Here is a 25,100-nt window from a genome sequence, read left to right on the forward strand (position 1 = left end):
ACATATCAGCGTTTGTATCAATTGGTACTTACTTTCTGGATTCACTTTTTATTTAAACCAGTATTCAGAAATTCATTTCAGATAATAGATGAAAAATGATAAAAATCAATTTATAATAGTGTTTGCATCAATATTTATTCATATTAGTCCAGAGTTGGCAAAGGATAATGTTTTCCGATAGCTGTAATGTGGTTTAGCATTCGTAAGGTGTCAAACTTCAAGTGTCATGAGTATATAAATCTCCGTCGTATTATTGTGTATTTCTGATATTAAAATTTAAAACGATAAACCAAATATGGAACAATATTATAACTATATATTATATCAGGCAACTTCAGGAAATAACGTTAATTTATAATATCTTTTTTATTTGATGAATAAAATATGTTTTAGAATGAATTAAAAATGTTATAGCAAATATACGTTCTAAATGTAATTGTTAATTAATTTCAATGACATGGCGGTAAAGGTTTCAGTAGTAGCCTCGAGATTGACCTAAGCTAAACGAATGCGTGTACTCTTTTTCCCCGAGGATGATCGATCGCATACTGCAATATAACAAACAGAAAGGAAACCTTTATTTAATATCGGTATCCTTTATTAGCACATAGCGGATACGTACGTACACATCGAAGCGCCTCCAGCTGTGATGGCTCTAGGACTTTGATCGATGTCCGATAATGTTTACAATAAATATACGTAACAATGTGCGCGTAAATTTGATTGCGTTAGCCCCCCAAGTTAAGTGTAACGCCACGTTTGATATCTTGTTACATAATTGTGATACGGTGTAAAACCGGGGAAGCCGTACGAATTGCGACCATTTATGAACATCCGAAGCAATTTTCGATTTCGTGCCTCCTCCAGTTTATCGCCACGTTCCTTAATACGGTGTGGCCATCTGTCATCTTTCGTACATATTAACGTGTAAAAAGGAGGATCCTTCGCTTCGATAAACAGTCGCCTATAACGAATTGTTTGTTCAAAATTTTTCTTTGAATTCATTCTGAACGAGCAGCGGTCCACATTTTTGAAGCTTTATTTTGCTGTTATTACACGCTGCAGATCATCGCGTGCATTGCACGTGTTTTTATTCATTACTTTTTTTTTTCTCTCTTTTTGTTTGTTTGTTTGCCTTAACAAGGCCATCTGCCTTCGTTTTTACTAATATTACCGTGCAAAGAATAATAATTACTTTTCTTGCACTTAAATTGCCTCATTTAAACTAAAAAAAAACAAAAAATTGACTCCCACCTCGGATTTGTTGGAAACCTAGTTTCTTTATTAAAATTCAAACAAAAAAATACGAAAATATTTCAGTGTTAATTAATTTAAAATAAATAGATGGCGCTCGCGCATTTCAATTTTTTATTTAGAACGGGCCTATCCTATCGAAATCCCAACAATCAAATTCCCGACATTCGAAATCCATTATCAAAATCTCGACAGCCATAATCCAGAAGATTTTGAATTGTGGACTTAACAATAAGAAATAATCTAAAATACAATTAGATTATTAATTTAATACTCCTAATCCCCACCCCGTAATAATAATAATTTCCTTCGTAAGTGGAGGATTTTGATACTGTCGGGATTACGATTGTAAAATGAATCGGTGACACAATACAGATTTTATATATTAATATTTTTTTTATTAAATGACATTTATTTAATACATTTTATGTATTTGTAGACCTATCTTAACTAAATGTATTTTATATTCTAGAAAGTTAACATATTTATTAAATCAAAAAAATTGAATTAAATTTATGATGTAAAAATAATGTATGAATCGGCTTTTGTCTTTCGTATCAATGTTGAGAAAAGTAGGTTAACCCAATTTGAATAGATTCACAAGTCTAAAATTGTTAATTAAAATAATATTTACAATTTATATTTTAACCTAAATTATTTACGAAAATGACAGTTGCAAAATTAATAACAGTCGGTTTATAATAATTATCTTTGTTACCAGATAACCTATTTACTAACATTATTTAATTAATTATAGAGTAAAATGTATAGTTTCGTACTCAAATTGGCTATGAACTATTGAAGACATACATTTTGAGCTAAATATTTGCAATTAATAACCTCTATTTTAATATCTTTAATAAATAATTTCAATTTTAATGTAAATTTCTTTTCAATATAGCGATTAATGTCAATGTCGAATGTAAATGTAGGTTAAAATATTTATGACAGTTAATGTCAGAATAATTTAAAATATTGTTCTACTCATTGAATTACATATTTGAATGTATTTCTTAATTGATATTTGTTGGTACATATATTCAAAATGTAATTGAAATATATTGAATCTAATTCATAGATTCTACATCAATCAACTATTACTATTTTTATAAATATATTTTAATGATTACAGCCTTATATAATAATTTAATTACACCGGTTACTCCAAATATTTGTTACAATTAACATTAACAATGGTAGCAATGACAAAAGTTTCATTTTACGACCATGTGCAGGAATGTATCTTAAAATATATGAATTTGTATTTAGTTCAATTGAAACAGAGCAATATTTCATTAAAGTATATTAGTTGTTAAATTGACAGATGAAATATAGGTTGAATAAAGAAGTTAACATTCGTTGTTTTATAAGATATTTGAGTCAATTTTATAACTAGAATGCAATAAAATAATCTTAGAAGTGTAGAGTTGCAATAATCACTTATTTTCATATAGAAATGAATATTTTTTCTATGTAAGCAAATACAATAATGAAGCAAAAACACGGATGAGTGGATATAAGGTGTATACAGACAATAATGAGCGTACTTCAGGATTCCTAGAGATTGCCACTACTTCAAATTGTAATCTTTTCACAGATAGATGGCGTAAACGCGAGGGAAGTTTGACTAGTGAACATCTGGGGGTTATTTTTTGAACGGCTGTACACACTGCAATGCTTGCTCTCTCTCTCGATCACAAATTTAATGTTTATGCGCAGTGAACATATGTTCCGTTTCCAGTACAGAGAAGAGGCCTTTGCATATGGCTCGAGGTTGCATCAAAAATCTATATTTGTATTTACTGTGTTATGTAAGAAGCGAATCTCAAAATATGTACGGTGGCGTTTACATACGGTTTCATATTTGAACTACCCGATGTGTCGTGTGCCTCCTATTGATTTCATTCGACGCGTGAGATGCAAATGCTCCAGATAAATAGTTCAAATAATTTCGTGTCAACATAACTTTAACTACATAACTTATGTACTTAAAGTTATTTATTTATCGTAAATAGTCATATATTCGATAGCGTAATTTAACTGAATTGTATATGATTTAATAATATGTTTTACCAATGCATTAAAAATACTTATATAACATAAACTATGTTGGTTTTGTACGAATTGAAGGTTAAATGTTTCTTGCCTGGCGTATACAACTGTAATCATTTTTGCATAATAAAAATTTATGTAGATAAAGAAGATTTATTTTATTAATATTGCTAATAATTTATGTTCGCTTAAATAACGCCCTCTCTTGGTATTTTTAGTACATGATAATGGTAATAAAAGGTGCGAAAGTTCAAATTATGATAAGATAAACGACGATTCGGGTCATACATTATAACAATATTTACATTAACATTTTCTTTTTAATTCCTTCTCAACGTAACTATTATAATAACTGTAAATCTGCCCTTACTCAATAGATGGCCATGACCCGCTTTTAGCTTGTTTCATCAGAGTCATATTGTTTATAGCATTAATAGTGTAGTTGACAAATCCGTAGATTTGATTTGACAAGTGCTGTAACATCTTTATGATTGAAGTACATGTCGTTTTAGTTAATAAAAACTATTAACAAGGATTTGATATAATTTAAAGTTTTAAGAAACAAACATAAATTTGCTATTAAAACCAACTTGGCAAATGATTTCCTTGCTAAAATCAAACGCTAAATGGAATGCAACCCACTCAATTTGCAGTTATCATAAATTGCATATAATAAATTGTTTCCTGCTTAGAGGCAATTTATATATCTCGAATTCATACTTATATATTTTGTTTTCACAATTCAATTTCTGAAATAAAAATCTCATTTGTATTTTACTATTTTAAAACCGGTCTTATAGTGTGGCCCATCCTAGTAGTTGAACGAAAACAAAAAACTAATTTTAATCACATCGAGTTAAGATATTTTTAATGCGTTGACGAATACGTCCAACGAAATAGGAATGTCCTATTTGAGTTTTGTTTCGCGGTTTTGTGTGCAGATGGGGCAACTGCTCCATTGGATGGAAACAATCAAACGATTTACCGCAGCAGTGAAGTATCAAAACCTTGATGCTATTTTTGCATTGCTTACTTGTTACGCGTAGGCTGCCAAATCGAAAACTGCAACGATTTCATGGATACTCTTGATCTGGACTGTATGCAGGCTTATTGGAAATAGACGTGCAGCTGTAACATCGTTTACTTAATGTAATGGTGATTCATTTAAAGTAAACATTGAATTGAAATGTATCCGATAACAAATCATTAAATGTAATTGCTGCTGTTAAAGATGTTACAACTTTGTTATTTTATTACTGTACTGTACAATATTATACAAGTATTATATATGATTCTATATATGATTCCCATAGGCAATGTTCATATAATGACAATAATATTTATTATGAATCAAATGTAAAATAATTTGGAAACTTTAGGGCAGTGCACCCCAACCTTTTTATTGCCGCGGACCGGTCAACGTTTGATAATTTTACGCGGTCCGCTGTGGGGGGGCTGACGTTGATACAGTTACACCAAAAATGAATATAAGTGATTTAACTCACTGTATTTTGGTGAGTTAAAATAAAATGGAAATAATTTAATGTTCCTTGGGGTTTGGGGATCACTGCTTTAGGGTTTACAATATCTAGTTTTGTGTGAATTCAAAAGGTATTTAAATAATTAATAATCAAGTATATTTCGATATCAAATTTGATTGTCTCTAAAAATTTTTATTATTAATTGTATTAAACAGTATATGTGAAATATTGTTAATTCTCGTTTTTTTTATATAAAATGATATTAAAAGAACCAAATATAGAAGATTGTAATAATTGTCGTTTATTAAAACTGAAAAATATAGTTAATTGGTTGTTATACCAATAATTATATGATTGCAATTAATATTATAATTTGTATTTAATGTAAAATATCATTTGAGTAACTTAAAAATGTGAAAAAGGAATATCGTTAAGGTTAATTAACAACAAGATTATCCTATTTATTTGTTTGCATATGCATATGCACAATTGTTCATCAAGTTATCAAGTATATGTACTTGTCAGTCGGTGGACGAATACTTGTAGGTCATCGATTTTATACAGTGTACTTGTAACTCATTTTCAATATATCTTCTAAACCAGGGGGTATTCAAGATTAATTTCGTGGTAGAACAGCGTCGGGCATACACATTACCCGATAGTGGTTATACTAGACAAGATATTTAGCATCTATAATATTGTGTACCTATCATCATTTATTTCAATAGTATCTGATCGACTTTGATTAATATGCAAAAATGACCTAGTAATAGCTTATACATGAGTCGCTACATACTACGCACTACTTGTAAAGTATCGTGTTTCCACACTTTTAATTTATTGTTATGCGATTTATTGTAATTAAACAAATTCGGAACAAGTAAAATGTGGAAACATCGGACAATAATAAGTATTTGTAAGAAAATAAAATATACCATTATTCACTCCTAAGGTGGAAATATTTTGGTCAATCATTTCTTACTTTGTTCCAAGATCTGCCTATATCAACTAAATTGAAATTCTTAGGCTTTCATTTCGACAAAAGAATGACAAATCAGATTTAGGCGAAAAGGGAATAAATAGAAATATTTTTTGTTAATTTCTATTGCTTTTTAATAGTACAAAGTTTGGAATTATCACTATACTTATAGAAAAAGTGTGGACATATATACAAATTGAGGCGCAGTCAAAATGTCGAACATACAAATTATTCAAAGATTTGAATCAATGTTAATAACGTATGTATGTTTTATGAAAATTTTCATATTGATCTGTTTTTCAAATTGTTGAACGAAAGTAAAGTTTGGAAACCACTGATCTAGATAATGATACGATAACAATGATACACAAATAGACCATAATCACATATTTATGTACTGGTTATTAACCTGCTTGTAAAACAAGAATTAAGCGTTTTTATTAATATGAGAAAGAGAATAGAGAAAGTTTACCCATATAATGTCTACTGCAACCAGATTTAGTTATTGTACTCAGTGAATAGGTTGTAAATAAAATTAATACAACATCAAAAATATCATAATTAGTGTATTTTCCAGACTGATACTATTGATTTTCTCATCTACAAGACAATTATAATAGAAAATGTTAAATAATAATGATAAGATAATAGAGTACTTTCTTTAACAAGTATATGTAGAAAAAGAAATTTATTTAAAGAAAACGAAAAAAAAAATGTTTTTGCTCAATTTTATAACATGATTTTCGTGATTTAAACGACGGTTAATTTGGCGCGCTGCGAGTGTGTATTGTGATGCCGCCTCCGCTGTTGCTGCCGGCTGCCGTCGTCGATTAGCGGTTCCGGTCTACATACATACATCCATACACACTCACATCCACAGGCGCGCGCGCACCGTCACATATGTACGTACACACGTCTGCCGGTGGTCTACGTCTGTGTCTGTACAGTGTGTACGGTGCGACGGTGCGGTGTCTGCCGTGTGCGCGGTTTTCCCTTCCTCCGCCATTGTAAGCTGCTCCTACTGCTGATACTGCTGCGATGATTACGATGATTGCAATGACGCGACCGGGCATGGACGAGGTCGGCCCGAGCGAGACTCGTTACGGGGTCGCGTCTGCTCTACTCTACTCCATTCCATTCCATTCCACTTCAATCCACTCACTGGGTTGGTGCACTCAACAAGTGGATTGAAAGAGAGAGAGAGACGGAGTAGTAGTAGTCCCCGACCATACCATTGCCATACCACACCGAGCGTTCGGATCCCGATCCCAGTCGCTGCCGGTCTGCGCTACCGGCAGGACGGCTTGCCGTTGCCCGCACGCAAGCTCCGTCCTCCCGACGTCTACTATTTACTAAACTCGCAGCACCTCCAAGCATCAGGACGAGCGATCATCGCCTTCCAATCAACCTTTTTGAGTTCGTTCTTTGGCGGATCGTCACCCACCTCGCCTTGTCTCGCACGCAGAACGAGCTAGCTCGAGGACGGTCACCGTCCTCCGCGCGCTTCTTCTTTTACCTCACCACCATCATCATCACCGTGTACACAACAATATCGATTCCCTCAAATTCGTTCGCCTCATCGCGGTTGCCCGGTATTTTTACTCCTGCGTCTACCCCCGCCGCCAATCGCCGCCGCAGCAGCTGCCTCCATGTGTATTTGAGTGTGTGCGATATTTAAATCGGAAAGCTCGTGCGCTCGGAAATCTCCGGCCGCCTCCTCTTTTCTCTGCATTATATTATCGAGTGTATATGTTTGTGAGTGGCGGAGGCGGCGGCAGCGCAACGACCATCGCACTATCTTCATTCTCGGTCGGTTGCGGTCGTTAAGTAATGCGCGATTATATTTTATGCCTCGATCGTAAATCACACCGACGAAAACATTATTTAAAATAACGTACGCACGGCATTAGCGAACCGTAGTCGCCGTTAAAAACGTTCGAGAAATACAAATCTCAATTTCATTTTTATCGTTCCCCCTGTAAACGATCTCGTTGACAACTGCAGCAAATTAATTAACTAATATTTGATATTTATTATTCGGTATTTCCAACCTTTGATTATCTTCCAGGATTTATCAAATTACAGACCTCATTTAAGATCTTTTAACAAACGTTCGACAAATCTTGATTTTTCAGTGTAATTTACCAATATTTGTTAATTAAGAATTGGTATTACGAATTTCTGATTATCTTCCAGTTACATAATTTGAAGATTCTATTACGTATGATGTTTATGTTAATTGCATTGATATTAATAACGTCGGATTTAAGTATTCATTGTTTTAATTGATCGTTAAAAACGGTATTTCGAACATGTGATTACATAATTTCTCTACATATGAATTGTTTTAACTACGCGTAAAAAGAATTGAGGGAAAAACTCAATTTTATTTTTATTGCATGATCTCGAAGACAATTACAGCAAATTATATAACTTATTTTTTAATTTTGAATCAGTATTTCCAACCTACGATTATATCTATCTTTCATTTATATAATTTAAGGATTATGTTACATATGTATTGTTAAATATTTAATAATTATTTATAGGTATTTCGATGTATAAAATTTCAGGCTTAATTTGAGTATCTGTTTTTAACGGTTTGTTAAAACAATACAAACCAATATTATTAATTATGAAACGGTATTTCCAACCTCTGAATAACTTCCAATTGATTTATTTAAGCATTCCATGTTAATTATGCATAGGTATTTCGAATGTTCGATTTAACTTCTCTTACATAATCTTTGTTTTAACATTTATACCGAATTTATATAATTGATATTAAGATTGGTTTATTAAAACATAATTTTAGACTAATAATAATCTTGGTAATTACAGAAAATTAATTAACAAATGTATGTTATTTTTTCTAATCTTTGATTATTTTCTAATTACTTAATTTAATGCAGATATTTGTCCGATTTACAAAATATGATACATTCAAAATACATATGATGGAAATTATTGGAAATTAAAGAATCAATAAACATTTGTTAATTATGAATTGGTATATTGAACCTCTGATTTTCATCCATTTAGCTGATTTTAATAGTCATGTATACATTACTTTAACAATCCGTAAAAAAAATACAGAACTATTATGTTATTTTTATCGTTCTTCAATAAATAATTTCGCTAACAATTATAACAAAGATTATTATGAACCTCCTTACGAATATATAATTTCAATAAATTGTTACATAAATAAAAGAATTGTAAAATATATGAAATATTAATCAATCAACATACATTTGGTTGTAATGAATCGATTTTTCCAAAATTCAATAATTTTTATTTAGATTTAATTAGGGCGACTGATATCTGAATGGTTAAGTCGCCCTACCTACGATCGAACCGGCGCCGGTTCGAATCCTGGTCAAGCCAGGCCCTTTGTGAGCCCTCTCGGTGCTTGCAGCAATAGGGCCATCGTTCATCACAGATGGACAGTCAAATGAATGAGGTTCAGCATATGGACCTTCAGCCAAGTCGATGGACAATGACACTGTTAAGGATAGCAGTGAAAGGAAATAGTGGAATCGCAGAGCATCAATATACTACAAGACGACAGCCAACCAACAAATTAAAAAATCAAATCATCATAATAGAAACTATCCATCGGGAAAGATTATCCATTTAACGTCAACCGCGATCTTAAATTTACTCAATGTTCACATTGATTAAGAGAATGTGAATAAAATTATACGGCATAAAAAAAAAATACAATTTGTTTTAACAAACTGTTAAATATATAACATTAATATAAGTTTTGAGTTAATAGTCTTATTTTTGTATTTCGAAATAAATCATTCAAATCCAGGATGAATAATTGGAGAAATCATCCTAACTTCAGAATAATATTTGTTAAGAGAAATGAAATAAATATTTTGAACATTTATTTTTGATTTAGCTAATTTGAGGTATAAGTTACTATGTGGATTTAACGCAACAGTATTTACAAAGCGTTCTCGTAAATTAAGTAGACAAAGGATGATGAATTGAGGAGAGTTTCTAATTTCAATGTAAACCTACTCAAGAATTTAAATACTTAACAAGGCAGCTGAAGTTGACAAGTTACATACAGACAAAACGACCATTGACTTTAAAATTGTATCGTCTGTACGCACTTCATGCAATTTCACTTAGCGCATGCGCATTTTTTTTATACTTAATGATGTCACTTATGTTTATATTCATAAATATTCGTTTATGTGTTAATTTGAATCAATAAATCTATTATCTATGACATATTAATAAATTACCAGTATGGAATAACATAAACAAAGGGATTAAAGATTTAATCATAGTTAGGTAAATAATTTTAAGAATATCCAAAGAAAACTAAATATGAAATACATAATTGATTTGTGTACCGTAAATCACGTAGTAATTATTATTGGCATAGTTTCTTTCTCTCTGTGGTCTACTTCTTCTCCCATTTGCTCTCTTGTACATGTAGTTCACAAAACTTTTCGTGGAACACACGTAACCATTATTCGATTAGGAAAGTTTCTTGCAATTTTATTGTTACGACTTGGTAAATTATGTCTGGACTTTTATCGACAGAACGTTGAGATACAGTGTTGCCACCATAACCTAGAAATTATGCTTAAATACAAAAATTATGATTATATAAACTTTATATCGAATAACTTGGACTTCATGGACAACATATAAATATGATGATTTTGTTATATTTTTTGGTTTCGTTAAATTATGAATTAATCATCGTTTAGTTAATTAATTATAAGTAATTGTATAATTATTAAAAGTAGATAAAGTCTAACAATCTCTTGATTTATACAATCAATTTGTTAAAGCATTTATTTATTCAACTAGGTCAAAAGTTATACTTGATGGACTTGTATACATTATTTTAATAAAATATATTTACAAATTAGTGCCAAGAATATACCCATGATTTTACCCAAGTAATTGTTTTGTGCAAGAAGTGTTTGCCAACAGTATATATATAAGTTAATCATGTTATTAATGACCAATAAACAACATAATGCTTGTTTATTTCTTAAATTTTGCATAAGATTTCTAAAATTGATCTACATCCATTCAATATTCTCGTTATGTTGACTTAATCGAATTGATCATTAGGAACAATGAGAGCAAATCATATTTAACTACAGCTCTATGTCACAATGAAAAATAAAGCAACTATTGCCATTGAATGTACTAAAGATCGGCAGGATTATCGGTATCTCCGTCCTGTTGTTTTGTGCGTTTAGCGGCAATCTTTTTTTTAAATAATGAAGACATCAATTTTAATTTGCTTGGCCGACTTTCTCTTCTCTCTTTTAGGATTGCTATGCATCGCATCGAGCTGTTTTCCATGTCGTTTGCAACCTTAGAGAATCTCCTTTATGGTGTCTTTATCGTGGAATCATTCACTACAATTATACCGTTTGTTGTGCATCCTGGTTTACAACTGTCATTCATTTAGGGTTTGTTTCAGTAATTCATTGAATTTGTAGTTTTAAATTACATATTATGCCATATAAATCGTATTTATACATTCCTGAATGTATTTTCAAAACAAACCAAATTTTTATTGAGCAAATTCTAAATTGTATACAAAATTATTTTTTATACATACAGTAAATGATTGTTGTTCATTTAGTCAAGTCTCTTTGTGTGATGTGTTTTTATACGGTTTTAAAGTCCTCGATTTTCTAACATTGTGTTATGTTGACAGAACACACTACAATTTGAGATGTGATAAGTTAATACAAACAAATATAAATGAGATTCCGTTTAAACTATCCAATTGTACACTAGCGCCATCTCGTTAATCATAAGTAACCAAAGCAGTTTTAAGTAAACTTCAGCATTTGTAGCTAACATATTTATATTAATTGTGAAAATGACTACGATTACTTCAAATTATGGATTTGTTTAATGTAATATTATATTATTTATAAACTGCAAGTGCGCAAAATGGATAACTTCTGGCACTAGTTTAATATAGTAAATAATAATCACGACGGCTATTTCAGATGATTACTGTGCAGAGAGGCCTCAAAATTACTGCTATTACAACTCTGAATTGCTATAATTTATCTGCAAATTTATTTAGTTTATTGTGCGGATATGCCTTTTTATTTAATAAAAACGAACGAACAAAGGTAGCACTTATATATTGAATTATTTTATAAAATTTTAGTTTAAACTCTATGCTTTAGCATTTTGAAAAAATATATTTTATTTCAATAATCTATATCGTTTTAAGTAATTGTTTTAATGTTTATGTTAATACTTATAAATAAAATGATATTAATAATAAATTAATTATTGATGCGGCGCATAGAATTTTATTTTTTGTTTGTTTTTACTTTCGCCATATCTTTTGAATTTTAATTTTTAAATATACATTCAAAATCTTGTCGAAACTAAGCAAAAAATGACCCATCGTTTGGGAAACGCAGACTAAGACTATTTTTTAAAATTATTTTCAGAAAATTCATATCCTAGAACTTTTTAGAGATTAACAAATAAAAAATTATAATTTGAAATTACTGAGACTACTTTTATTAAATTTACTAAACAAATAGTGGAATTATAGATACATTTATTCAATTCAATTAGAAAGCTACTTTGTATTTTCAAATTAAATTATTTTAACAGCATTACAGATACACACTATATAACCTTTTGAGATATTTTTTCTTCATCTAAATTTAATGGTTACTAATTTAATAAGTTTATTATGATTTTTTTATATATTTAAATCAATTTATTGAATCTGCTTTGAATGGATTAGGAAATGCAGTTTGACGATTTGCGAACGCTCACTTCGCCAACTAGGCTACTTACTCTATAAATAGAATGTAAAAGACACCATTAACACTTACGAATATAATGCAATATGACAATCTCAGGAGGAAATCTCTGGGGTCGATGGCCTGAAGACATGTTCTTTTTTTTTATTGTTACTCGAACCATAAATTCAATTTAATTGCTGTTTGCATTGTAAATGCCTCCATCGCCCATTACTACTCCAGCAGTTAAATACTTCATTTCGTTTTCGAAAGGTACGTCGCCGGTACTCGAAATCCGGACCCATATACCCGTGGGTCTCTTCTTGAGTTTCCGTATGCTTCGCGGTTGTTGTTGTTGATCGCCGCATATGGCAACCGCCATTGTTTTTACGTATGAATGAAGAGACGTCCATTGAAAACGCAGAACAAAGAATCGTGTTTTATTTTTTCTTCTTCAAAGAAACGAATTTAATACCCATTCAATAATTAAAGGCTGCTCATGTACGCAATTATTATTATATTTTATTATTTACGGTTGCAGCAGAATTTCGCATTTGGATTAATTGTAAATAGTTTTTTGTTTTGTTTGTTTTTCCGATGTTATTGCTATTTAAGACATGTTGAATATTTATAGCCAGAAGGTAGCAATTTAGATAAGTGATTCATAATTGGTCTTTGCAGATGTTTAATCAATCATTAAAACTTACTTTTTTTTTAATTGAAAATCTAATTGTTATTTTTATATCTTTATTGATGTCACTTTACGACACGTGCGACAGTCAAAATGTAAGCAAATGTAAATGTTAGAATCGATCAAATAAAAATGAAGTTACATTTATGATTTTATTTTCAACGAGTATTATATTTTTTTGATATTCTATTACTATTTTCATTCAGGCTAAAACACACGAAAAGTAATAAACAATTTGTATATAATTTGCTATTGTCAATTGTCATTTAACACCTCACTCAATAAGTTCGTAGGATGATTAATAAAACAACAACTTTTGGGCAATATTCGACTTTATTCATCAACATAGTCTCCTTCAAGACTGATACATTCATTCCAACTCTTCTCCCAGATGTTTTATCAACACACGAAATTCAGATTTTTCCATTGTATTGAAAATTACAAAAGTAGCGTCACTAAAACCACTGCAGCTTATGAACTAAACGTCAGATTGCCATGAAATTTTGACAGACGTCGTCTAAAGGTTGGTACTTCCTAAAAATCAAATGGATTTGTCGATAGAGGCGCCAACTATATATGTCATCCTACGAACTTATTGAATGATGTGTTATGAATAGAATTTATTATCAGTAAAGCTAATATAGTAATTATTAAAAGAAGTATTTTTTATTATTAATTTTTTTAACAGAATAATCTATAGCTTACTTATAAAAAGAAAATATGTTATGAAATTAGATAGACAGGGTTGGTGTTAAGAATATCACCACTTTATGTAGAAGTTTTAATATTAATTAATTTTCTTTCGGTGCAAATTGACAGTAATTTTAATTATTTTCACGTTAATTATTCAACGATAATTAATATCGTAGAGAAAATGGTTAATGGAACCCAATACACTGTCATCTTTAGGAGAATTAAGTAATTATACGGAATTATAAGGAGTTATCTAATTATTAATGAGAATATTACATAATTGTATATTTAATGTTCATTATATCGTTTTATTCGGAATAACTTGATTATACTTGAAAATGCACACAGAATTGAGTACACAATTCGATGATTAAACACGAATTGCCATGTATGTTATATTAGCAATAAACAGGGAGTAATGGCTTGAAAACACTCGGTTACTCGAAGTGATTTTATGACTAATCGCCGGAGATTAGTTTGGTTTCATTGTGCAAAGACTATAAAACGAGTAACGAATCATTCAAGCAGTCCGTAATCTCGCATATATATTTTTTAACGCCCGACTTTTATGCGGTAATACTTCGATTATCGAATTATCCCGAAGTTAATTAAAAGTTTGAACACCGCATTTCCGGCTTTTAATAAATGTTTAACATGAAATTAATTTCGCAATTCAATTAGCGACCAATTATTGAATTTGCTTTAAAACACATGATGCTTTTGAAAATAAACATGAACTCGGGCTTTTTTATATAACCGGAAAATATAAAATTAAAATAAAACATGCATTGAATACAAATAATTGGATTCGCGTCGATAGAAATCGACGCTTGTCGAATTAATTCAATAAATGGCTGAAATGGTTATGAATGATGATGCATTCACGAATTTTTCCCGACGTTTGACGGGTTTTAACGATCGCGTCGTCAAAAAAGCTCTCTCCATGATGAATGTAATATGATTTAATGGACGATTCGAAATTAGCCTGAAGTTCGTGTGGTATGATATGGAGGAGCTGTCGGCCGTTTTAAGGTCGTAAAGTCTGATTAAGTTAACGTTCGTTTTTAATGGGAAGCGATTTTGGAGAGGCGATTGAAGGATGTTTTGTTGCTTTCAGCGTTCTCCCGAGTGAAATATTTAGACCAATCAATTTCTTTTCATACACAAGGCGTGCTTGTTTTCAGCGCACGCTCCATGTTATTAATGTAAACATGGTTTTTCTTTGATGTTGAATTGCTGTTGCAATGCGGTCACTGTAAATCATGCAGCTTTTTTTCTGAATAATGTACAAACATCGACAACTTCATTCGTTTATCCGATAGGTGACTGTAGTGGACGATATTACAGTTTTCAGGCAAGTTTAATAAAATTTCGTGGTGGATTTTACAACTGACTATCGATTAAAATTTAGTTTTTGAATCATCATTTTTTATATCGTTAATTATATTATTGCAATGTTATACATTTTAATTGAATTAAAAATGGACTAAATGTAAAAAAATGTAATAATTTCATATTTACCAGTTAATTTGAAAGTAAATACTAAATTAAGTTTTTAATAATAAAATAATGGAAATATCCTTAAATATATATATTAATGCAATAGAATTTTAATAAATAAATGGTAATCATTGCATTTTTTCAAGGTTTTTCCTAATAAATAAACATTTAATGGACACACCATCTGGTGGCGTAATAAGTAAATAAGTATACTTCATAATTCATAATATATTTTAATATTTTCTGGGAATAATAAAAAAGATGATTGAACAAATTCCAATGAGTGTTTAATGAATATTCTAAAACAATGATGTAATGTTAAGGATGTATAAAAATGGGAACGATATTAATATAAACATTGTTTATTGATGTTCAAATCTGACGCAATAATATAGAAAAAATATTGTGATCGTACGTCAGCGAAGCAATGAAATATCTTGCTTATACGTAATATTTACATTACGATATTAATTATTAATTTTAATGAGTTTGTGAAAAAATAATAATTTTGTGGTACGTACTATTGATTATATTATTATATGACTATGAATGAATTTGCTGGAACAATTCTGTTCGTAGAAGGAAATATGATATATATTTAGGATTTGGTTCTAACCCATTAACTTCTACTTCAAGCCATTTTGCTGACATTATTTATAGCGATATAAATCAAATCCTATTATTTGTTTCTAACTTGATTCATTGCGCTATTCAACAGAAAATATAAAATGTGTGTACAACATACCTCACATAGTGCCACTTCGATTAGTACGGATTTACTATTGTCCGGTTCCTCGATTAGTCCGGTTTCAAACAGTCCCATTACCATCACTATGAGAGGTAGTGCTGCGTATGATTAAATTGTTAAATTAAAGCTAATTTATAGCACTGACAATAAAAACAGATATTGGTGTTGATGGAATAATGAAAATCTCTCGTTTTTCAATATTTTTAGTGTTTCTGAATACAATAACCACAACGTTTTCTTATCCTCTAATAAGTGGTTTTATGTCATTTGTTTTTGTGTAACGAACCTTATAAATCTAAAAACTGCGAATATGCAAAAACACAATATAATCCATTTTTTTATGAATATAAAATTGCTTTCTTGGTTTTCACTCTCTGCAGATTTATCTTCATTAAATTTCTTACAAAATTAGTTTGTTCAAGTAAACTTTCTTTGTTACGCTTGATCGAGTATTTGATTTAATGATGCTTGATAAACTGATCCATTTAATGTATGACTTGTTATTACCACATACCAGTTTTCGATTTTTTTTTTCAAAACCATAAAAAGTTTGATACATAAAGTCGCTTTGATGGCTATGAATGAAAACTTCCTTTGTTAACGTACCAGTAAAATAAAAAGTAGGTGCGATTCGAATGATTTTTGTTTTGCATATAACGCACTTAATAATTGAAAAAAATAAAATAAATGAATTGACTTAAGTGTGTTGTTTCTGTAATAAATATGACTATTTTATTTCCCAATCCTGCCTTTCTTGGAACAACAAAGGTCGGAGACTTCAACCTTAAGAGTGCAACAAGGTAACTTAAAAAATGGAATGTCTGGTTTTCCTCAATTTGCATAAATTGAGCGTTGTTTATTCCGCTGAAGCTATAAAGCTATTTATGCAGAAATGGGAGTTATTCAATTGGCACCATTAAAACTAAGTCATTTTATTATTCAATTTTATGTTACCAGAATAATTGAAGAAATTACCATCGTAATACACAAGTACATAATTGGACTTGATATTAAACTAAGACGTAACATTATACAGTTGTTTTGTATAGTATTTAAGAATTTATAGATAGAATCGTTGTGCTATTTTCTTTGCTTATTGAAATCAATCATTCTATAAAGAAAGTAATAACTCGCTTAAGTTGTTTTTGAATGGCGTTACGGTAGTATCATCAACGTACATTATAAAAAAAAAACGCTCCTAAATTGCTTCTAGCAGAATAGTTAAATGGTAGTAACAAATAACAGGCCTAGAAAGGAACCTCGAGGTACGACTGTTACCAATAAATTTCAATACAAACATATGTTTTTAATGCATTTAAGTGAAAATTAATTCTTATGTTTATGAAATGTTCAAAACTTATATTATATTGTTTAACGTTGAAATGATGCTCTTATAGATGTCGCGCCTGTAGAATTGACTAATTTAAATTATATACTCGTGACAAACAACTATAACCTGACTATGTCACGCACATTATGGTTTTGTTTACATCTTTAGTTCCAGTGTAAATTGTAGATGTCCCATAGAATAAATTATGACATTCGAAATTATGTCAATCTTTTGTACCAGAATTGATTAAATGTACTCGTGTAGATGTCGCAATAGTCAAATTAATAGGATCAATACACTATGTTCTTGTGACACGATTATAATGGGCGCACGGTATTCATTAACATGATTTGGAGCTAAATAAACATCACTTTCGACATCTTCGTATTATTTGCAATGCAATTGCAAAATAATTTATTTTTATCAATTGTAATATATTGAAAATAACAAGTTTTTATTTTAAATCCATGACGTGAATATAAACAATTCAATGTAATGTCAGAGATGTCACAACTTTTTGTGCTATTTCACATACTAGTATCATCAATTTGATGACATATTTAATATACAAAATCACTATTAAAATTTCTTTCATCATGTTAATTTTAAATCTTGGTTTATTTAGTTCACTCTATAGTTGTAGATGTCTCGCCAATCTTAAATATGATATTCAGTTATACCAACATAATCGAGATGTATGCAAAGAGCAATGTCACATTCTTATATTACTTATTAATTATTGTATCAGTATCTATAAAACAATAAAAAATATTTGTTTATTTACATATTTGTAGTTCATTCGAAAATCATAGATGTCTCGCTAATCGAATACTGTAGTTCGATCTTTTGTGTATGAATTGATTTGATGTACTACTATTGTAGATGTCGCAACTGTCTGGCATAATATGTAAGATAAGCTTGCCAAAATAATTTAATTTTTGACTTTCTATTACTTCTCAATAATTGCATAGAGTGTCGGTGCACAAGTTGCCAACAAAAAGTGGTTTATGGAAGTAAGGTTTTTTGCAGGAAGGGGGAATAAATGTTTTTGCGACAGTGTGGACGTTGCGGTCTTTAGGTTAGGGGAAATACGTTCGGGGAGTATATGTCTGTGCCCTCGGGGAGCTGAAAGCAGCTCAAAGTTTACGTTCCGCAACGCTCAGTGGCGTTGGGTTCGCGTTTCAAATTGGCGCGCGCCCTCTTTCACATTTGTGTATTGGCTGGGAGTCAAACACTCACACACACACTCATGGGGTTCTACTTCTTCTTCTTCTTCCTCCTCTTCTGCTTTAGCTTCTCACATATTTCGCTATTCTTCCTTCCCTGTACGTTTACTCGTTCAGTTTAGTTCGGTTCGGATCAGTTCAGTTCCCGCCCCTTCCGCCGCCTTCCAAAAGGGGGACCCTCCACCATTTTTATTCACCTCCGTGTGTTGGTGTTTTCCAAGTCCGAAGACTTGACGACGACGTCGCCACACTCGACACCCGGTTTTATATTAATAGGTGCGTCCGCACGATGACGCCCCCGTCCACTTCTTAATCATCCTCATCATCATCATCATCACCACCACCGCCTCTGCGATCATCAACAATAACAGCAACAACCATGTAGGCGTCCTCATCGTTTTCACGTCATCTTCTTCATTCCGATGATCTCTTCTTCTTATGCCTCTTGCTGCTGTCTTCGTCGCACACTCTACATATGGAAACTGGTTTCCTTCGCCCTACGCCAAACAAGAAGTAAATAGTTTTAACATTTGTTAAGACTTGTATTTCCCTCCTCCCAAACCGCTTCTCAATACACTTTCGTCAATATTCATTTAATTTTCTGCATTGCCTTCAGTTTTGATTACACATAAAACGCTCCCACAATGTTAAAATTATACATCAGTTTTAAATTTACTTCTATTTTTCCAAAAAATGTCCCTACTATTATTCAAACTCAATATTTGATTATAAAATATATACAATTTTTATAAATACTAATAGCAGAAAGAAAAACGATCATTTGTGTATCAAAAAAATTGTGTACTAATTGTATTTTAAGTGTTTATTTTAGTCATTGTCATAAAAAAAATGTAATAACAATTAGTACATTTTTGTACATTTGTGTTTTATATCATATAAATATGCGTGAATTTATATAGTTTTGCAGGATTAAAACTATTTTTGTTTTGTTTATATTATAAAATTGAATATATATTTGAAGTGTCATCAATTGTGCATAGAATTAAGAAAAGATATAAAAATGAGTATTTGTTACATGACAATTGCTTAATGGCATTGCAGTTATTTATTTTTTATTTCAAAAACAAATCCAAGAATTCTAAAAATACAATTTCTTGCAACAAATGCAACTAGTGAGTATATAAAGTAGTTCAAACTAATGTCGTACAAATTTCATGCCAAAATAGATTTTATATTGTTTTGCTTAGACATAAAACATATATTTATAAGATGTTCTATAAAAACAATATTTATTTACAAATTACTTCAGAAATCTTTTATATATGATCTGAGAAATATATATTTTTTTAATAGAAAAATGTTAAGTGGAATATTAGAACAAAATTTATTCTAGAATGCACTTGAAACTAAATCCAAGATGTCTTTCCTCTTGTTCAGTATCCATCAATAGAACTGGTCCTCGGTATGAAGCAAGTTGGGACATCCCCGCATCTAGAGGATATTGATCCAAATCTAAACTCGTTTTATTTTGGGAGGGGTTAAGCCCTTAAATTACCTCAGACAAATAGCGACGTCTCTACGTATTCCATTGAAACTTCAAATATTTCCATCGCAAGAAATCGATGTTTTATTATAAATATTTAATATCTTTTACATTAAAAATCATATACATGTAAATATTTACATGATTGTTACGAATTTACTCATTTATTTCATTGTTTCCAAAACTTACAGCATACGATTATATTTATGATAAAGTATAGGTTTTACTTTTGATCAAATAACTTGAAACTTTTTTTATAAAATAAAACTTGTATATTTATAATAAAAAAACATAAGTTTAGTCTACTTTTTATGTAGTAGTAGGTGTTATATATTTTGTATTGTGTATGTTTAGGAAAAAAAAAATGAATTAGTTTTCTGTTTTTACATAATTTTAAAAGTAAATTGCAACTAACAAAAATGTCACCTCATTCTAATCATTTAATGGATGTAACTAAGAAAATAATTCTATTTAGAATCGTATTATTTTTTTTCATAATTTAACTTTATGTTTTTATTAATTTTGGTAAAATAATTGTGTTCTGTGTCTGAATTTAAATTTTTGGTTTTAGACTTGTCCTCGTTCTGAATTCTGAAACCGGATTATGCTACTCCTACAGTAAGTTTCGAAGGTTTTTATTTTTTTTTATTATTATTTTTTTATATTTACGCATCCACTTTGTTGTTGTCTTTGCCAGTGTGTGTATGTGTTGTTACTCCAATATGCGTTTGCTTTGTCGTTATTTTCTTGTCCTTTTGATTCTCCTCACATATGTGATGAGAAACAGGTTTCAGGATTGCGCGCGCGCTTACGACCTTCCTGCTTAAAGGAAACTAAAAGACGAAGAAAGGAGAAGATGAAGAAGACAAAATATATATTGAAGAGACACTCTGGTATGTTTCATTTAAATGCGCCGGAATTTACCGAATCCGGACGACTTTAGCCGTTGAAGAAATTTGAATTTTTTTACGCGATGAATGATAAAGTATATTAACAGTGTGTGTAATTGAATTGCGCTGAAATTTAACGAATCTGGTCGGATTTTGTTGTAGTAGAAGAAAATTTGATGTTTTCTGCGAAGGAAGCAACGAATGGTTTTCGGGGCTAAATGGAGGCACCCGGCGCATCCACTTAATAGTCGGGGGTGTTTTATTGGATTTTTTTCGTATTTAACTGTTTTAATCAAAAGTCTCGAGGTCCGGAAGAGTCCAAACAGCGAGGGGGCGGCTCGAGTGTCGGGGGTGTTACATAATCAATACCCGTGGAGAGTAAGACATTGCACACACACACACACACAAAACTCTTGCCCTGCCGCCGTCGCCTCTCTCCCTCTCTCGACATACGTACGTAGGCAAAGAGAATTCAACTCCATCGGAGGTGGCTTGTATTCATGCCTTCCGCCCGTCTGCCGCCGCCGCTTCCATCCCTCTCTCCTTCTCTCTCTCTCTCACTTTGCTCCTTAATTATTGATTTCCACTCACAAAAGAAACGAGACCGAAACGACGAGAGGCACCAACGGCGTGCGCGACAAACCCAACCATAAGGGAAATTCTGCTGTCTAAGTGAGGAAAAATGGGTAGGAAAATCGGATGCAGCGAGCGTGGGAATGAATATTAAGAGGGCGGATTAAAAGGCGAGGAAAAGGGATCCGTTAAACGTATCCGCTCCTCTATCCATCCTGCGTGTCAGATATTTGCATTGGCCACCCTGTATATTTAAATGCGCAACGGTGATTATTGTCGAACTTATTAACGCGAATAAATACATGGTGACGCACGAATTAATAAAAAATACAATTTATCAAACAACATCTACGTCATTCAGTCGAAGAGGTGTAGAAACATTGATGACAATTTGCTTTTGTGGTCTGCAAACAATGTATAAAGAGCAATGTGTTTGTTTAATGGTGCGACCGCACTTCATCCGATTAGTGAAGTCGCGCGTGCACCGCTTCCGCATACTAGTTTAATGCGTTGCGCGCGCACTTCCTATTAAAATGTACAGTAGTACACGTGCGACTTTGCTTATCCAACCTAGTGTGGACGCACAAGGGAATTGGCAAAATGAGAACACACTTTCCATAAACATTTTGTTTGTCCGAAAGCCAATACGAATTGCATGGTTTCGACCTTTATTTATTTGAAATTAAGAATTCATAAAATGGAAACAAATTACTTAATGACACTTCTAATTAGTAAAACACAACTTCACGATTTAGTTTGTTGAACTTAGTGAGAACTATCATATACTTGAAATTAGATATAAATGCATAAGCAATATAAACTTTCATGAATTTTTTCATTACAATCTTTATTTTGTATAGTAAGAATTCGTAAAGTGAGAACTCATATTCCATAAAAAAACCTCATTATTTTAAATAAATCAGAATTTCTTAAAATGAAATCTTTCTATAAACACTTTTAGAATTTGAAAATATTTATAAAAGTTTACATTTCTTTGAAGTGTGAGTTCGTAAATTGAGATCATTGTTTATTAGGACATTAGTTATATTGCACAGGAGTTTTTCGTAAAATCCGAGTACAGCTTTTTTTTATTATTATATATAATTTAAAAATATCTATTTTTATTTTATAACGCATTACGAATTACAGTCAAGTGAATGAAAACTCGCGTTCTATAAAAGCAATATTGAACTGTTTAGCCTTTATAAACTAATGCATTAAATTTTATTAAAGATAAGTTTAGTTGTTACTACTTAAATTACAATCAATTTATAAAATTGATAATATATCAGATTATATTTTATATAATATTATTATGGTAAATTTATTGATGAAATAATGTTTTCCTTGCTTTGGTTTCCATAACTGGTTCAAATTTCAATAATATTTGAGGCGACACCAATTCATACATCTAGAAAATATTAATAAAAAAATCACTATATTTTCAAATTTAGATTAAGAAAAATTGAACTATTCTAATGTATTTATATTTTATATTATTATTTAATTATATATTTAACTGGCTTCCTGTTTTATTTTACAATTATTTGATTGATGGAAATTGCTTCTTTTTTTAATTAATAAGATAATGTGATTTAATTAATGTTTTTTGTGTACGTTAACTGCTTGTTGATTGCTTTTTAGTAGTATTTTTAATCCGATTAAGGGGCTCGCGTTTCACAGTGTTTCACATCATGGATATACTTACATTTTCCATCATTATGATCTTGTATATCATTTACTCGTTACGCATATCAAATAATGTAGATTTCTTAATCCGATTATTGGGATCCGTGAGTATTCTATCTTATTAATCCATTATAAATGAAGTGAAAAGAAGACAAAAAATAATGATATTGATTATTCGAAATTAAGATTATTTTATTTAATGAAATCATGATATAATTGTGCTAAATGACGAACGAATATTTAAGTATTTTGGTAACGTGGAGTAAAAACATGTGATCTGATCTGTAATATGTATATAGTACAATTGAATTATGTGAAATTTTCAAGTTTCCTGTAGCAACTTTGCGTCTAACCGTAAGCCAGTTTGCTGTAACAATGTTACGTAATTTAACCGCAGCACAAGTTGAAGCGCCAGGAGCTATCTCATTGAATTCAAAGTAAAGCGGACTGATTTTGTTAAGACCGAATCGAGAACTCAAAACTGCTTAATTTGGATAGGCGCCACCAGAGTTACGCCACAGAAACCATGGTTACTTATGGTGTTTACATTTTCCTTGCGAGTTTTTGAGAATAGTGTTTCGGCGACAAAAGTCGATACTTGTTGCTCCGCAATACACGTGATCGATAAATTTCCTGATTTAGATTGCTGCAAGGCCTCGATCTCCGTATTTCATTGGTTAAAGCCATTCACTTGTCTAATGTTACGTGCAGTGTTGCCAATATATATTTAGGGTTCTTATTGAATGTTTGGAACTAAATAAAGATTTGATATGTATATATTAGTTCTAATATAATATACATTCAAACAAACAAGACAGATTAATAGATTATTGTGTTAGTTAACATTGATAAATGTGAATGTGTTATTACAAAGCCACATATTTGAATGTCATTTTTTTCTATGCATTACATTTCGAGACATTAACTTTATTTAATAAAAAATACAGTAAATTAAATTTAACTTTTATATAGGATAATTGATGGCGTAAATGAATCATCTAACTGGTTAGCTGTTTGCTTTTTCGGAAACCGAAATGGCTTACTTTCCAATATTTATTCAAAATTATTATATATTATTGATTAAGAGTTTTCTTGTTCGAAAAACGAAATGCAAGTCAATTTTGGTTTGTATTTTGTCACGTTTCCTAATGCTCATGAAATTATTTCATGTTTTCATGAAAAAAAAAATCATACAAACAAATATATAAAGATTATTATGTTTTGTATTTTTAAGAAGATGCATGACAGAAAATAAACAACAAAAAAACTTACTTGGAAATCTTCCAATTTTCTTTATGTTTTTACAGTGGTTAAAGTTGCTTTATAAAGTTGAAACTTTCCTGAACTTTTTATATATTTTTCTTGATTTATAAACGAAAACATGGATAATTTTTATTTATTCTATGAACAAAGACTATCTGAATATTAGTTTAGTCAGCATGAATTATGGTTATGAGATATGAATGTGTTTGTAGTTAATAATAGAAATATACTGTTATGATATATTTAGACGGGAAAACCCCCTAATGTCATACGCAAATGTTAATTATATCAATTATATAATTGGCTTAAGTCCAAAAACATAGGGAATTATCTGGCAAAACGCCTCAGAAATTAATTTATTTTGAAAGATAATTAAGTAATTTAATTTTCATTGAATATTTTTACATTGAATTAAAAAAAAACAATAATGGAAGTACAATCATTATTATATAGATTG

General features: G+C 30.7%; 1 protein-coding gene across 10 annotated transcripts in view; it reads left to right on the plus strand.

Annotated features, from left to right (window-relative positions):
• Window positions 1–25,100, plus strand: part of LOC108561922 (serine/threonine-protein kinase tousled-like 2) — a 109,899-nt gene that overhangs the window by 26,712 nt on the left and 58,087 nt on the right. For 4 of the 10 annotated variants that reach the window (XM_017920051.1, XM_017920065.1, XM_017920061.1 and 1 more), the window contains exon 2: window positions 20,800–20,846. The exons of the other annotated variants lie outside the window; for them this stretch is intronic. The gene's annotated coding sequence lies outside the window, so the exon portion shown is untranslated. The remainder of the gene's footprint in view (window positions 1–20,799; window positions 20,847–25,100) is intronic. 10 annotated transcript variants of the gene reach the window in all.

The sequence above is a fragment of the Nicrophorus vespilloides genome, unplaced genomic scaffold, assembly GCF_001412225.1.
Source record: "Nicrophorus vespilloides isolate i.1.1-1 unplaced genomic scaffold, Nicve_v1.0, whole genome shotgun sequence".
Taxonomy (NCBI): domain Eukaryota; kingdom Metazoa; phylum Arthropoda; class Insecta; order Coleoptera; family Silphidae; genus Nicrophorus; species Nicrophorus vespilloides.